Source organism: Anolis sagrei, chromosome 4 (assembly GCF_037176765.1).
Source record: "Anolis sagrei isolate rAnoSag1 chromosome 4, rAnoSag1.mat, whole genome shotgun sequence".
Classification (NCBI taxonomy): Eukaryota; Metazoa; Chordata; class Lepidosauria; order Squamata; family Dactyloidae; genus Anolis; species Anolis sagrei.
The window spans coordinates 142,187,172-142,202,253 of NC_090024.1; the positions used below are offsets into that span (position 1 = coordinate 142,187,172).

At 39.8% G+C, this 15,082-nt stretch overlaps 1 long non-coding RNA gene across 1 annotated transcript in view; it reads left to right on the plus strand.

The window, feature by feature from the left end:
* LOC137096822 (uncharacterized) overlaps nt 1–13,842 on the plus strand; it is a 39,261-nt gene extending 25,419 nt beyond the window's left edge. Inside the window, exons 2-3 of the long non-coding RNA XR_010909749.1 lie at nt 10,117–10,188; nt 13,522–13,842. This is a non-coding gene — a long non-coding RNA (uncharacterized lncRNA). The remainder of the gene's footprint in view (nt 1–10,116; nt 10,189–13,521) is intronic.
* The last annotated feature ends 1,240 nt before the right edge of the window (nt 13,843–15,082 follow it).

The window sequence follows — 15,082 nt, forward strand, 5'->3', positions numbered from 1 at the left end:
TGCATTGTGTGATGGTGCACAGCATGCCCCGTCCTTGTCACACAACAAAGGGGCAAAACAGGGCAAAAATACTCCATGTGCAGAAGTGGTAAGAGATTGTACGCAGTATATCATTGGAAGCTATATTTTGGGTGTTTTTAGCTGCATATGAATAATGTGTACAGTGCAACTCCCATATCCAGGAGGGGTATATTCTGCACTTTTCGTAGACATGTAAAACCAACCCTATTGAATAGCCAACCCTATTGAAATAAATAACTCGGGGCCAAAGAATGCAATAGAGTAATGCTGGATGACCTAGAAAATGTCCAGAGAGTATGTATTTTGTTTGATGTGGATAAATGACCCTGGCAAGTCTCACAGATATGGGAGATGTACTGAACAATTGTATATTCTATTCAGATTATTTTCAAAATATATGGAAGTGGGAAAAGGGTAGTTAGAACAACTACTTCTACCATTGCCACCAGTGCTGCTATATTTTTATTATTGATAAAAATACACTTCATGCAATCAGGGTGGCAGACATGGTTCCTTCAATGTTGACACTACCCATTATTTAGCTTAGAGTGAAGGTTTGTTACTGAGTTGCTGTGATTCCGGCCATGAAAGCCTTAGGCAACACAAAGTTTGTTAGTGTTTATTGAGTTTGTGTCTGGGGATATGGATCTGGTTCCTTCTTTTCTTCTCCAACATCTGAACCAACACTACTATTTATGATCCCAAACTATTCATGAACTCAAATCCCTATTTTCCTATACACCTATGTTTTAAATAAATGAATGCAGTTTATTTCTCTTATAATACCAATAGTCTGATATTAATTACTCTTTACTTAGCAAATTCTTCTTAGTAAAAAACCTAATTTTTATAACCCATCTTAAGATTATTCCTGGGTCTTTACTTGTGTTTATGACAAAAACATCATAATTTACTAGAAGGGTTCAACAAACCCCATAGTGCCCCTTATTTTTAAAAAATCAACTGGATATTGACATATGTGATAGGTAATTGGAAAATTGCTTTAGAAACATCACTTCAGCAAGGTTTCAATCCTTTACATAAATAATCAGAATGCATCTTGATTCGTGGGAGGAGTAGGTGTGAGTTCATGTGTAAGAGGCAGAGTGTATCTTGCTGTGATTCTGTCACTTAAAATAAATTGAATTGGCATGTTGGATTCTTTGTCGGTAAATTTTCACACGATTATTCTTGAAAGGTAGTTTTTGATGAACATAGCAAGAAGAATGATGAAGAGGAAAATATGAGTAAGGGAGGATGGTGGACCATGAAAGTATGCTGCCTGTGATGATAGCTGTCATAAATACCAGTTTCAGGCAGGAGGAGAATTTAGATCCAGAAAATACATTTCTTTTAGCATCTCATTCAGGAGTAAAGAGAGGACCGTTATCATCATCATCATCATCATCATCATCATCATTTTATGACACATATATTCTGCCATTCTTTTGATGAGAGGTAATGTGTGAAACTCTCCTTGCCATTTGATCATCAACCTGTGAGGTAGATCAAAGTGAGAGTAACTGATTGCCACTCTCACCATTAAATCCCACAAGCCTTGTTGTTGCTGTTATTGTGATTTTAGATCAACAAATATAGGAGTAAATAACAAGATAGGAAAGGAAACTAGATCCAAGATTAGAAATGCAATACTTCACCCATCTAACTTGGCAGCTGTTGTGCTCTCAGAAATAACTGACACACAGCCTTTGAGATTACATGTTTTTCTTGAAATTAAGGTCAGGCTTCACATTAAGGTTAAGCCCTGCTCTTTTAGAAAAAAGAGTGATGGGATCTTTTAACTTCCACCTGAACAGCCACTAGAGGCAAGCCAAAAGGACCTTGGTGTAGCATCTGTGCTGAAGGCAGCATGCAATTATTAATAATGCACAGGATGAGAATGCAGCCTCTTTGTGGGTAAGACCTAGGGCAACGCAGCAGTGGCTCTTTGAAATACAAAGCCACAGAAGTGAGCAGACATGACCGAGAACCTGGCAAATGAGCTCATGGCATGCCTGCACCCGCATGAAAGCCACTTTTAGCTTTGATACTGGATATGCATGTCACAATCCATCTCTGAAGGGACTCTCCAAGCACAGCCTCTGTCTATGTAACCTTAAGGGAAAGGAGCATTCAATCACAGTTTTATATATGATTCCAGATCACACTATCTTGGTGTCTCTGGGTGTGCACGCCTTCAAGTCTCCTGTCAACTCATGGTGATTCCATGATGTTCATGGGATTTTCTTAGGCAAGGAATACTGAGAGGTGGTTTGCCATTGCCCTCCTCTGAAATATGGTCTACAGCACCTCATATTCATTGGCAGTCTCCCATTTAAGCTAAGTGGGATCCAAGACTGATCCTGCTTAGCTTCTGAGATCAGACAGGATCTGATGCTTTTAGGATGATTGAATAAAGAAAGAAACAATTCAGGCTTTTTTTGTTTCTGAGTCAAACTTTTAACAATTAGCACTGGTTGCATATCTAACTTCTTTTGTACAGCTAAGTCAAAAAAAGGCATCCCAGAGAGAGAGAAACCTGGAGTTTGAGTGGCTGTTAAGAAAATATGAGTGTGAAGACAGATATTTGGAATAATAGCTCATAATACAAAGTGGGAAAGCATGGATTGAATTAATGGGAACACCAAAAGATTGCTGGTGCATGATGGGAGCAGTTACATACTGTGCACACCTTACAGGAAGTCAGGATAACAGGGTGAAAGGGTGGAAGGAATTGATGCCCATGGACCTCCTGTCGAGCACCTGGACTTCATCTGTCATCCTCAAATGTCAGAAGGAGGAATTTATACAACCAACAAGGAGGGAGTATAGTGACCCTGTTCTTGTTGGTGGACATGTGGACACACAGTTCTGTCATCAGTAGATGTGATCACGATAACCAGGCACTCACTGCAAGTCAATGGCTGTCAGGGAGCTGTGGTAATATTATGGGGCTGAGCCACCCTCTTCTCCTGCTCTGATCTGCTGAAAGAATGATGGTGGTGGTGTCTTCTGAAAAAGGGATTGGACCTAATAGAACCCAGTCCTGCTGTAGAGGTGGCCACAAAGCCCTGGATACTCCAAAATATCCCACAAACCCCAAAGTATCCCTTAATTCTGCCTAAATTGGGCCAAAGTATAACAAGGCCAGAAAACATACAATACTCACACAAGTCCATGTACATTGTGAATACAGACAGCAGTTGTTTTGAGGTGAATCTGTTGTTCATTTTGTTAGTGTGAATAATCCCTTTCTCAAAAAGTTGTGAAAAATGAAGGAATTGTGGTCAGAAGCAGACCTACGTCTGTGCAATTGTTCTCTAATGGTTACTAGATTTTTGCATAGAACTGCATGAGTGTCTTGAAAATATGCAGTTTATAACATTGCCATCCTTTTGTGAGAACTCCCCACCCCCACCCCAAACACCCAATGTTTTGACACTATGGGAAGAAATACTGGTGTTTTTTTTTTCTTGATCCCTGTCATGAAGTCGAAAAATCAAGAATTTCCATCCATACTCTAATGTCATTTTCATTTTCCACAAATGTTCTGAATATCATTTTTGCTTGATGAGGAAGCCAATGAGATTTGAAAGTTTTTGTCCCTCTTCATTGGCAAAATAAAAGAATCATCAATGTGCCTTTTGGATTGAGTTTAATGCTCAGCATGTCTACTCCAGCATTTTTTTTGAAGTACTGCCATGTAACTCTTGTGTTATTGTTAATTTCTGTATTATTTTCTTCTACAGCAATTACTTCATTTTGTATTACTATAATGTTTTTATAAATCATGTGTACATTCCATGAGAAGTTCCTCTTATAGTAACAATAATGTGTTTTAGCAATATTCCAATCATTTTAATTTGCAAGTTGTCTTAAGGATCCACCTGGGAGGAAGGCAGGGTTTTATTTATTTATTTATTATTCAGACTTATATGCCGCCACTCCCCTGGGGCTCGGAGCAGCTTACAAGAACAGGCTAAAATCAAACACAATTTAAAAACAATTTAAAACAATTTCAAAACAATTTCAAAACAACAATATTAAAGATCAAAGTCCTGTCGAAACAGATATGTCTCATGCCCTGCGGAAAGCTGATAGGTCCCGCAAGGCACGGACTTCAGGTGGCAGAGTATTCCAGAGTGATGGTGCCACTGCTGTAAAGGCTCTGTGTCTGGTTGCTGTTAGACGCAAGGTCTTGATACTGGGAATTTCCAATAAATCTTGGTCCTCAGAATGGAAGGATCTCTGGGGTTGGTAGAGGGTGAGGCAGTCCCTCAGGTACATCGGCCCCAGACCATACAAGGCCTTAAAGGCAAGTACCATCACTTTGAAAGTGATCCGGTGCTCAATTGGTAACCAATGCAGCTGTAGTAAGATTGGTGTTATGTGGCATCTCATCGGAGTTCCCACAAGAAGCCAAGCAGCTGCATTCTGTACCAACTTGAGCTTCCGGATCACCGACAGAGGAAGGCCAATGTAGGGGGCATTACAGTAGTCCAGTCTTGAGATGACCATGGCCTGGATCACCGTAGCTAAGCTGTCCCTGGACAAGTAGGGGGCCAGCCGTCTAGCCTGCCGCAGATGAAAAAAGGTGGTTCTGCTAATGGCGGAGACCTGGGCCTCCATTGTCAGCAGAGGGTCCAAAAGGACTCCCAGACTCTTTACCAATGATGATGGGTGTAGTGCCTCACCATCCAGGGTAGGCAGCTGGATATCTCCACTGCCCGGTTGACCCAGCCATAGGATCTCCGTCTTTGCTGGATTCACCCTCAAACTGCTGGCACGCAGCCATCCAGCAATGGCCTCGAGGCACTGATGAAAATAATCAGGTATGAAGTCTGGTCTGCCCTCCATCCTCAGCACCAGCTGAGTGTCATCAGAGTCCTGGTAACACTCAAGCCCAAAACCACAAACCAGCTGAGCAAGTGGTCGCATATAAATGTTAAACAATAGAGGGAAGAGAATGGCCCCCCGAGGAACCCCACAAGATAGAGGGGACCTCTCAGAGACCAGGCCTCCCCTCTCCACTCGCTGTCCACGGTTGTGAAGAAAGGAGGACAGCCAATTTAAAGCTGTCCCCCTGACTCCAACAGCAGCAAGGCGATGGGCCAAAAGATTGTGGTTGACTGTGTCAAATGCTGCTGTGAGATCCAATAACACAAGCAGCGCCGACCTGCCCTGGTCAAGCTGGCATCGAAGGCGATCCGTGATGGAGACCAGCACAGTCTCTGTCCCATGCCCTGCACGGAAGCCGGACTGGAAGGGATCTAGTCCGGCTGTGTCGTCTAATAATTGCTGCAACTGCTCCACTGCTGCCCTTTCAATCACCTTGCCCAGGAACAAGAGATTCAAAACTGGGCGGTAACTGGAGGGAACCGAACAATCTAAATCTGATTTCTTCAGCAGGGGAGAGACTACTGCCTCTTTTAAACCCTCTGGAAAAACTCCTTGCTCAGGGAGCTGTTTATAATGAAGATGATGCTGATGATGATGGATACTATTGCCCTAACATACATAATTCCATCTGATTTCAGAAGCTGATTCTGAAGGAACTTCCATATGAGTAAACATGTTTAGGGCTGCAAAGGGATTCATAGCTCTTCATTTCCACGCTTAACTCACTGTGCTAGCAGTAATAAGCTTAATGCTGAATTTTAAAGGCCCATAAAAAGCTTACTAATCTTACAAATGGTAAAATGTTTCTAATGCACACAATATTTAATGACACTAATTATGATACAACACGTTAATATGAACCTCTGCATTAAAAATTACCAAGAGCATAGTACAGTATTTTGAAAATCCTTAAGTACATAAGTGCAGCATATTATTAGATATGTGCACCATCTACTAATATTTATAATTAAGATGCATGATCTTTGCTGTTTTGTTGTCACGCTGAAAACTCTGCCTGTCATATTCTATTGCTTAATTATGGAAAAAGACTATATGATTTCGGGTTCTGCTGATTAAAGCAATTAGTACTGAATTCTAACCAGATGTTTTTTTTTAGGAAATATATGTAAGCTTCTGTGCAAGTCTGAAAACCAGACTTCACATATAGTGAATATTTCATGTACTTTCAAACAGTGATGCCAATTATTTTTACAGAGGGAAATTTGTAGACCATCTATGCACCAGTTATTACATTAGCCTGCTGCAAATTATTTTTCAAATTTATAATGGTTGTTTAAAATCGGATCATTCCTAAGTTGTGTCAAGTACACTGTAAATAATTATAAATAATGTGTCTCCTCTCACCTGGACTAATACTATGTATCTTTAGAGACTTCAATTATTTCTGATTTACATCACCATGAAACCAAAAAGAAAAAAGAAAAAAAAGGGGGGGGGGGAGTTAGGAAGCCTGTTTTCTCCAGATGGAGAGCTTGGTGCAGAATGCAACCATATGCTAGCTCTTCCTGCTCCCACTTGTCTTATTAATGTGTTCTCATTCACTAGTACTGGCCCAAGGTGTTTTGCTTCTTGAAGCAAAGTCCAAAGGACATCAGATGGATCAATTAAAATGATACTTTAAAAATCTTTGGGTGCATCTGTATTGTAAAATGAATGCTTTACCTGACCTTCTGCTATGTGATCTAGTCACTAGTAGCTACTTTAAAAAAATCAAGACTCCTGACCTCCAGAAAGACTATTTGAGGTGCCCTGTAGAGAAAGAGAATATAGCTCATCATTTTGAATCTATAATGTGTACTAGAGGGAGACAAAAGCTCATGTTCTGATTATTGTGAGGCAAATTAAATATCCTGGTTGGATATTCCTGTCATAGTCAGCTTTTCTTCTGCCTATATGTCCTCGATTCAACAGAAGTCCTTGTTTTACCTCTTGCTGTAAATGTTATTCTTTATCCTACAGCAATTCAGCAAGAACTGCCTGTATACTGCATGATTTTATATTGAATGATGAAAAGGAACACATGGCAGAGCCCCACACTTGACATTTTAATCCAATTTTTGATTGTTGCTATTGAATATTAGGCAGAATAATCTTATAACCAAACCCTTTCATGTTTATAAGCTACATACAGTTAACTTGAGAGATGTGGGGGGCATTATCTTTCCACCAATGCATTTTCAAATATTGTACTTTCAGAGTACAATAACTAGTGTTGTGATTAAGTGTGAAATGAAACGGTGACCCTATACACTCTACAAAATTATGCGGTAGACAGTAGACATCAGTGATAGGCAGACCAGGAAAGATGAATTCCAAAGAGCATTGTCTGCCATTACTGATCTCGCTGAAGAATCCATGATTATCTTCAAGGCACTCAGTAGCTCCCAGGAATGTATAAGCCTTTTTACTTTCCTTCCTCTATTATTCATGTTGGATCCTCCTGCAGTTTAGAGTATTGTACTACGTCCAAAGTGTTCTAACACTTTGACCATTTTAACTGTCAGGGACTCATCCTCTGGAATTCTGGGTTATGGAGTTTTATGATGTACTAAGAATTCTCTGCTAGAAATCCTTTGACTTATAGTTCAGGGGCAAGTGGACTACAGCTCTCAAGCAGTAATTTTTCAAAGCATCATACCAAACTACAAATGTTGTTCTGCTAGAGAATGGAGTCCTGGCAGTTAGAGCAATATTATAGTGCTCTCATGGTATCATGTAGATACAGAATCCACCACAACCAGTGAAAACTGGGTCCACAACTTGCAATTTTTGCTACATTTGAAACAAAATGTATGGGAGATCTTAGTACTAGGCTATCGGAAATGTGCTAGAAAAGGCAGTTACACAAATTTGCTCCCATCCACCCCCTTCCCCTTGCTATCATTCAATTAGTCCTTGCGTTAAATGTATACAGACTTTGAGTTCATTGTTGGGTTTTTTGTATACTGGAAGTTTTGGAACTGAGAGACTAAAGTCTTGCCTTGCAGACTTATTGAGGCTCTTTGCCTTACATGCCCTGAGGCTTTTGTAATACCAAAGGAAAGCTATCATGAGCAATAATGGCTTCCTCAATCAATTCATGAAATGGAAAAACTGGGTATATGCTTAGAACAGAAAATTGTTGAACAAAAATTAACACAATCAGTTGGTTCTTTGAAAGAAGGAAATAAGAATAACAAAGGTTGCATATTCATAAAAATGTTGCTGAGGTAGAACTATAGGAGGTTATTGAAATGGGAAAGTTGTAATCTCTACTCTTACCATGAAGAGAAAGGATACTTTTTTTCTGGAAAAGAACAAAAGCTCAGCCAGACTGCATTTTGTATCAGATAATTGAGCTGATAATTACTCGGGAGAACTACAAGATTGTGATAGCTGCCTTCTTTATCTGTCTTGTTCAATTTACAATTCATGGCTTCCCTTTGATCATTTATTTTATACCCTTCCCTAACATGACTGATTAAGTTAAAGCCCACATATCAGGAATTTATCATGGGTGGGTTTTGCAAGATCAAGTCTGGTAGTGAATACACTTCAAAGTCCAAGTCATTATGGCAGAGTTGCAGTGGCCAAGTTGACACAAGCTAAGTAAAACGCTGAGATTAAGAAGCAAAACAGTGAGTAAAATTAAATTCTGGATCATAATCAGTTGATACACATACACATCTTTGAGTTCTTATCATTTAATGGCTCAAAACTTGATGAATTGAGGGTATGCTAGCTACCAGGAAATGTTAATCATGCTCTTTGCCATGGTTGGAAAGGTCTCCTAACCTGAAAAATAAATACTTAATTTCTGATGAGTCCTTAGAATCTGTATTCCAGAGACAGATGAGAAGAAAGGCAAGAGGGAAACCTCAAAAGATCAGTGTATTTTAGGCTAAAGTTTTTATTGGTTGGAATCCTATTAGTGATGTAAACCTGCGTTGAGTTTACTTCTGCATATATCTTTTCTTGGTTACTATGGAGAATGGTATTCCAGTCCTTACTTGCACAATGATAAAAAATACCTTCACTAGATTCTGGCTCCATCCATTCAGGCACTATAATATGACTGAAAGCCAACGTGAGGTTGGGATGTCTATAAAATGCTCACTCCCAGTGTGACTTCCTACTTGCCTCCAGCCATGTAAAAAATATCACTGGAAATTCTGGATCACTAAACGTGTGATCACTGTACAAACAATGCAGTGCTGCAAAGCAGATAAAACATTTGGAGCACTTGTCAGGATAGGGCTAAAGCTGCAGGAGCCACAGACAGAAGCTTGATAAACAGCTCAACTGAGGGTAAGCAAACTCAAGGGCAGTGATCCCATGGGAAGGTCCAATTGCTCTCTATTGCCTGGCTTTCCTGAAGACAAACACTGTTTTTGACCCATGCATTCTGCAGAAGATCCAAGGGAAAAAATCTCCTAGGTTTGGATAGCTCCAGATCAATAGCAGTTTGTGCATTCCATGGAGACTTGCAGCTGTAGGCACTGTGGAGCTAACCAGATGTCTTTGATTCACATCCTGCATCAGAGTAAATGGATGTGTGGAAACACCTTTACTGTTGAGATGCTGAAGCCCCACCCTTCCTGGTCAGAAGCCAGCTGATCAAAGCTCAGGGAATACCACGAGAAAAAATATGGAAGAAATAATATAATCTAGACACTTGTTTGCAAAACAGATAGATAGAATCAGGTATTATAATCTCTGTGTCAAGTGTGAGGTGGACTTGATTAGCATCCTGACTGTTCACTCAGTAATTTGACTTATAATATTATTTTATTTTATTTGTTTTAATTTATGTTCTGCCCTTCTACCAATACTACAACTGTCTGACATTCACACTTGTGTTTTCCTAGCAAAACTGATGAAAGTGTTGCTAATCTGTGAGTTCTGGAACTGTTATGTTGGCATATATATATATATATATTCCTTGATGTGGAGTATATTGTTGCAGTCATTGGGTTTTTACTTTTTCAGTTCTATGATCATTCCGGGAGTGGGGTGCGTGGAGTAAACACCTCCTTTAAAACCACTTCTCTCTAACATCTCTGAAAGAGAACATCAAAAAAGTCTGTACTGCTTATGACTGTGTTTAATAAAGTTACTGCTGACTTGCCTTCACTTAATGTTTGACATTTTCTGCCAGCATAACATGTTTGTGTTTGATATCTTCCTTTTACAAAGAGCCTAATAGGGAAGGACTTGGAGGACTTTCAGATGGATTCAAGTGTGAACCAGTACTGCTAAAGCCATAAGGTAACGAATATAATGAGGACATTGCTACATCTGTGCTCTCCGGCTGAGTCATACCACAAAGGCACTTAAAATGAGCCATGGTACGAGTTTGAGGCTTTGCTTGTGAAACAGGGAATACGTTTTCTTGGTACTACAAAGAAAAGTTTGAAGCCGTAAGGACCAATAAAAGGAGGAAGGGGTGGGCATCCCTATTTTTCAAGATCATTATTCCAGTTTTAAAATCAAGTTAACTCTCAGCAGAAACATTTAATTTTGAATAACTGTGATATAGCAACATTATAGTAGGGGACATGGTGGTGGAATTAAAGCAACACAGAGGTCAAATGAAACTATGTGTTTTTATCTGGAGCAAAGAGTATTAAAATGCCAAACAGGAGAAGTTCAGTTCAATCCCAAGCTTTACTCAGAGAAAAGCATGTAGTTCCTTTGCATGTGCAGTTGTACATTTTTGCTTGTTGAGCAGTGAGCATACTTAGCATATGGTTGTATGTAGTTTTACAAATACCATCATTTCACATAAATCCTATTTGACTGAGGACCTCATCCCAGAAGGGAGGGAGAAAGTGGGCACAAATGTCTTCTTAGCATGGCATTCCATGGCGTTCTGTTTGCAAATGGAGAATTTAACAACAGTTCCCATCCCGCCTTAAAATGCAATAGGTCCCATCCTATTTTAAAATAAATGGTTTAAGCCATTCCTATGCATAGGAAAAACAGGGGCATCACTTCCTTCCCAGCTTTGCAATCCTGCCATTTCCATACACCTTTAAGATGGAATACCATGGGCAACACACAGAATGACGTTTTGCATCATTTGATGGGCTTCATGGTACTCAGTATTTAAAATGGATAGAAACAGAGGGGACCCTGCAACTGATGAGGTCCTTACTTTAACAATAACAACAACAACAACAACAACAACAATAATCGCTTTATTTATATCCTTCCTTCTCTCTCCGAAGGGAATCAGGGTGGCTTATAGCAAAACAAACGAATACAATAAATAATATAACAAATTTTTGTGTGTGTGTCAGGAGTGACTTGAGAAACTGCAAGTCGTTTCTAGTGTGAGAGAATTGGCTGTTTGCAGGGATGTTTCCCAGAGGATGCCCAAATATTTGATGTTTTTACTATCCTTGTGGGAGGCTTCTCTCATGTTCCCGCATGGGGAGCTGGAGCTAACAGAGAGAGCTCAACCTGTTCTCCCTGGATTTGAACCACTGACCTCTCAGTCAGTAGTCCTGCTGGCACAAGGGTTTAATTCATTGGGACTCCTACAAGAATAATAATCACACATCAATTAATAAAGCAATATAGCACGATACTGTAAAACATAAATAAATAGACAATTTTAAATACTATGAGGCCTTCAAAAACCAGTATGTAATGTTGTTTAAAGGCTATAAATTATGTTCTTATACCCATTAAAAATTCTGTCCCATTGGATGGTTGATACTTTTAGCTTCTATTAAAAGTCTGTTTAAACAGCCAAGTTTTCAACTCCCCCCTGAATGTTATAAGTTACCTGGGGAGGGCATTCCAAAGTTGGGGGACCACTACCAAGGAGGCCCTCTTCCTCATCTCCACTAACCTTGCTTGTGAGAGAGGTGGGACAGAGAGGAGGGCCTCCCTGGCTGATCTTAGAGCCCATAGAAGTTCATAAAGAGAGATGTGGTCATGTAAATAGGCAGAACCCAAACTGTATGTTCACTCATAATAACATGTTGACACATAATTCAACAATTCAATAGATGCACTTTAATTGGGTTCATCTATTGATGCACTCTAATTGGGGCCGCAGTGGTGCAGCAGATTAAACTAATGAGCTGCTGAATTTGTTGACCAGAAGTTCGGCAGTTCAAATTCATGGGGTGGAGTGAGCTCCCATTGTTAGCCTCAGCTTCTGTCAACCTAGCAGTTCTAAAACATGCAAATGTGATTAGATCAATTGGTACCACTTCGGCGAGAAGGTAACGGCGCTCCATGCAGTCATGCCAGCCACATGAACTAGGTGGTGTCTATGGACAACGCCAGCTTTTTGTCTTAGAAATGGAGATAAGCACCACCCCCAGACTCATACTTGTCTAGACTTCATGGCAAGGGGAAACCTTTACCTTTACTTTACTTTAATTGGGAAATTAACCAACATGATTCCAGCCATGAGGTTCCACATTCTTGAATTCATGAGATATTTCTATGTACTATTTGGGATTGTAGAAGCAGTCACTTTACATTCCCAATTTCACAGTGAGCAATAGGCAGATAACTGGCATCTAAAACTCTACAACGTTGATATTTGGAAATAGGAGGGAGCAAGCTTTTTTTCTGCGGCCCTGGAGACTAGGATGCAGAACAATGGCCTCAAACTACAAGAAAGGAGATTCCATCTAAACATTAGGAAGAACTTCCTAACTGTGAGAGCTGTTCAGCAGTGGAACTCTCTGCCCCGGAGTGTGGTAGAGGCTCCTTCTTTGGAGGTTTTTTAAACAGAGGCTGGATGGCCATCTGCTGGGGTTGCTTTGAATGCAATTTTCCTGCTTCTTGGCAGGGGGTTGGACTGGACAACCCATGTGGTCTCCTCCAAATCTATGATTCTATGATTCTATTTCACAGAAAAGTGGTGCAACTTAAAGCAAACTTCTGGATTAATGTATTAATTTTGATATATTTTATTACTCTATACAAATCTGAAATAGATAATGTCTCCAATAGCCCAGCCAAACTCAAGACGTTCTGGAGGAGATTAACTAATCACACACCAAGATCAGGATGCCTTGGGGGAGGTTGAAGGGAAGTGTGTGCTTAAGCCTCACCATAATCCTCTAACAAAGTGGTTCCATTCTCCACTTAGGCCTGTATGTTTTTGGTTTCCTTGGAAATATATTGTAGGGTATGCTCATGGTTATAATCCATTTAGGACTTAGGCATATATATTTTATATGAAAAGTAACTAAGATGCACTGAAATGGAGATGTGTAGATAAGGCCCAGCACATCTAGGAAAATCTTAAAATGTAATATTTTATATATGTGCATTTGAAGCTCTTCGAATGTCCCACTATGAGGTGAGCTCACTCCAAGGAGACAATGCTGGCAGGAAAGACCCAGTCTGGATAAACCAAAAGGCTATTTCCCTTGAGGGGAACCAGGTGATGGGACATGCCTGATGAAAAATGTATTCTGATGAAATCTGTATTCCTTCTATTGAACTGTTTATGTTTGCATAACCTCCTCATTTTCTAAATTGCTCATCCTTTTGTATATGCCAGAATTAACCTAAAATTCTATTTTGGACTATGTTTAAATATTGTCTTAAATCATTTCATAAATGCAGCCCCTTTTTCCTGGAAGAACTCTCCAAATAGTTCCAGCTTCATATGGACAAATGACAGCTCTTCCTCCTGCCATGAGGAAGACGCCATCTACCTCTGACATCACAGGGATTCCTCAGCCATTGAAAACCTGGATCCAAACCTGAACTTTTTCTAGCCAATCAGGGGAGAACGTGGGATTTTTAAATTGTTGGCTATCAAAGGGGATAAAATGTGTTGCATTGTATTGCATGGCTATGCCCCATTTCTTTTGGCACTCTATATCAGGCATCCTTTCAGGCCTGAAAGTAATAAAATTTTGCTCATGTTGCCTTCAAACCTAATTTGCGTGTTGATCTGATTTAAGAGTAGCAAGCATGCTGGGCAGTGCATCTTCATCCCAGCCTTTTGGTGGGTTACTGAATTTTGGTTTCACAACCACCTTTTCCTGTGTAAGTATTATATAAGGTAAAGGTTTTCACCTGACATTAAGTCCAGTTGTGTCCGATTCTGGGGGTTGGTGCTAAGTATTATATAGGATCTTATAATTACAGGAGTGTTGTGAATTTTACATTAGCAGGGAGTTACGATCATATCTGCCACCCCTCTCATGCTTACTCATTCCTTCAACCTTTAACTACTATCACCACAGTAGGATAAAAATATGTCTATTTCAAAAAATGCACATGAACATGCTTTGATCAATCAAAGAATATGCTCACACTTTCCTTTGGGAAATGTGTGTATATGTATGTGTCTAGAAATAATTACAAATTTCTGTGATAGAAAAAAAATCTTCTGATCAGATACAGAAATGAGTCAGACCATTGATTTAACAAAACCTTACAAATGAACCTGGCAGATTATCTATACACCAAAGCAAGCACCGTTGAACTCACTGAAATTGACTTCTTGAAGTGCATTGCTATACTGTAGATTGAAAGTTTCTAACAAGTTCTACATTTGGTCTCCCTCCCCATGGCAGGTGACAAGTGCCAAATTTTCCTCTGCTCCACAATGCTTATCAGCACAGACGCCATGTCCTCCTTCCTGTCTGGTTCCTCTACCATAAATGGCCATGGCAAGTCTGCTCCGTTTGCGAATGAATAAAGAGAAACCCATCACAAGGTAGTTTTATCTCCAACATGCATTAATGTGCAGATTTGAGCAGATGCATGACTGGAGCTTCCAGTCATTTAGATGAAAACTGCTTTGAGTTTGCTTCATTTAATTCTCTGTGTGAACAGATTGGTGGGAGTTAGGCTAGTGGAGAACAAGTGCAACCTTTCAGTGCAAATGATCCTAATTATTATGGGATGAGTATGTTTATAAACAAAGATGGCTCAGGCATGAGGGAATCTACATTACCACCAAAAGCAGATCGTTTTGAGAAGTGTTGTTCCTGTACCACCAGATCAAACAAGCAAGAAATAAACCTCCAACTTAACTGTTTTTCCTTTTTAAAAAATCAAAAAAGCAAAGTGAGAAGTAATAAATTGGGCTTCATTGGGAATGCCAGTTTTTAAACTGCTTGCAGCCGTCATGCCTTTAACATTTGGTTGATGTGCTTTTATTATCTGGGAA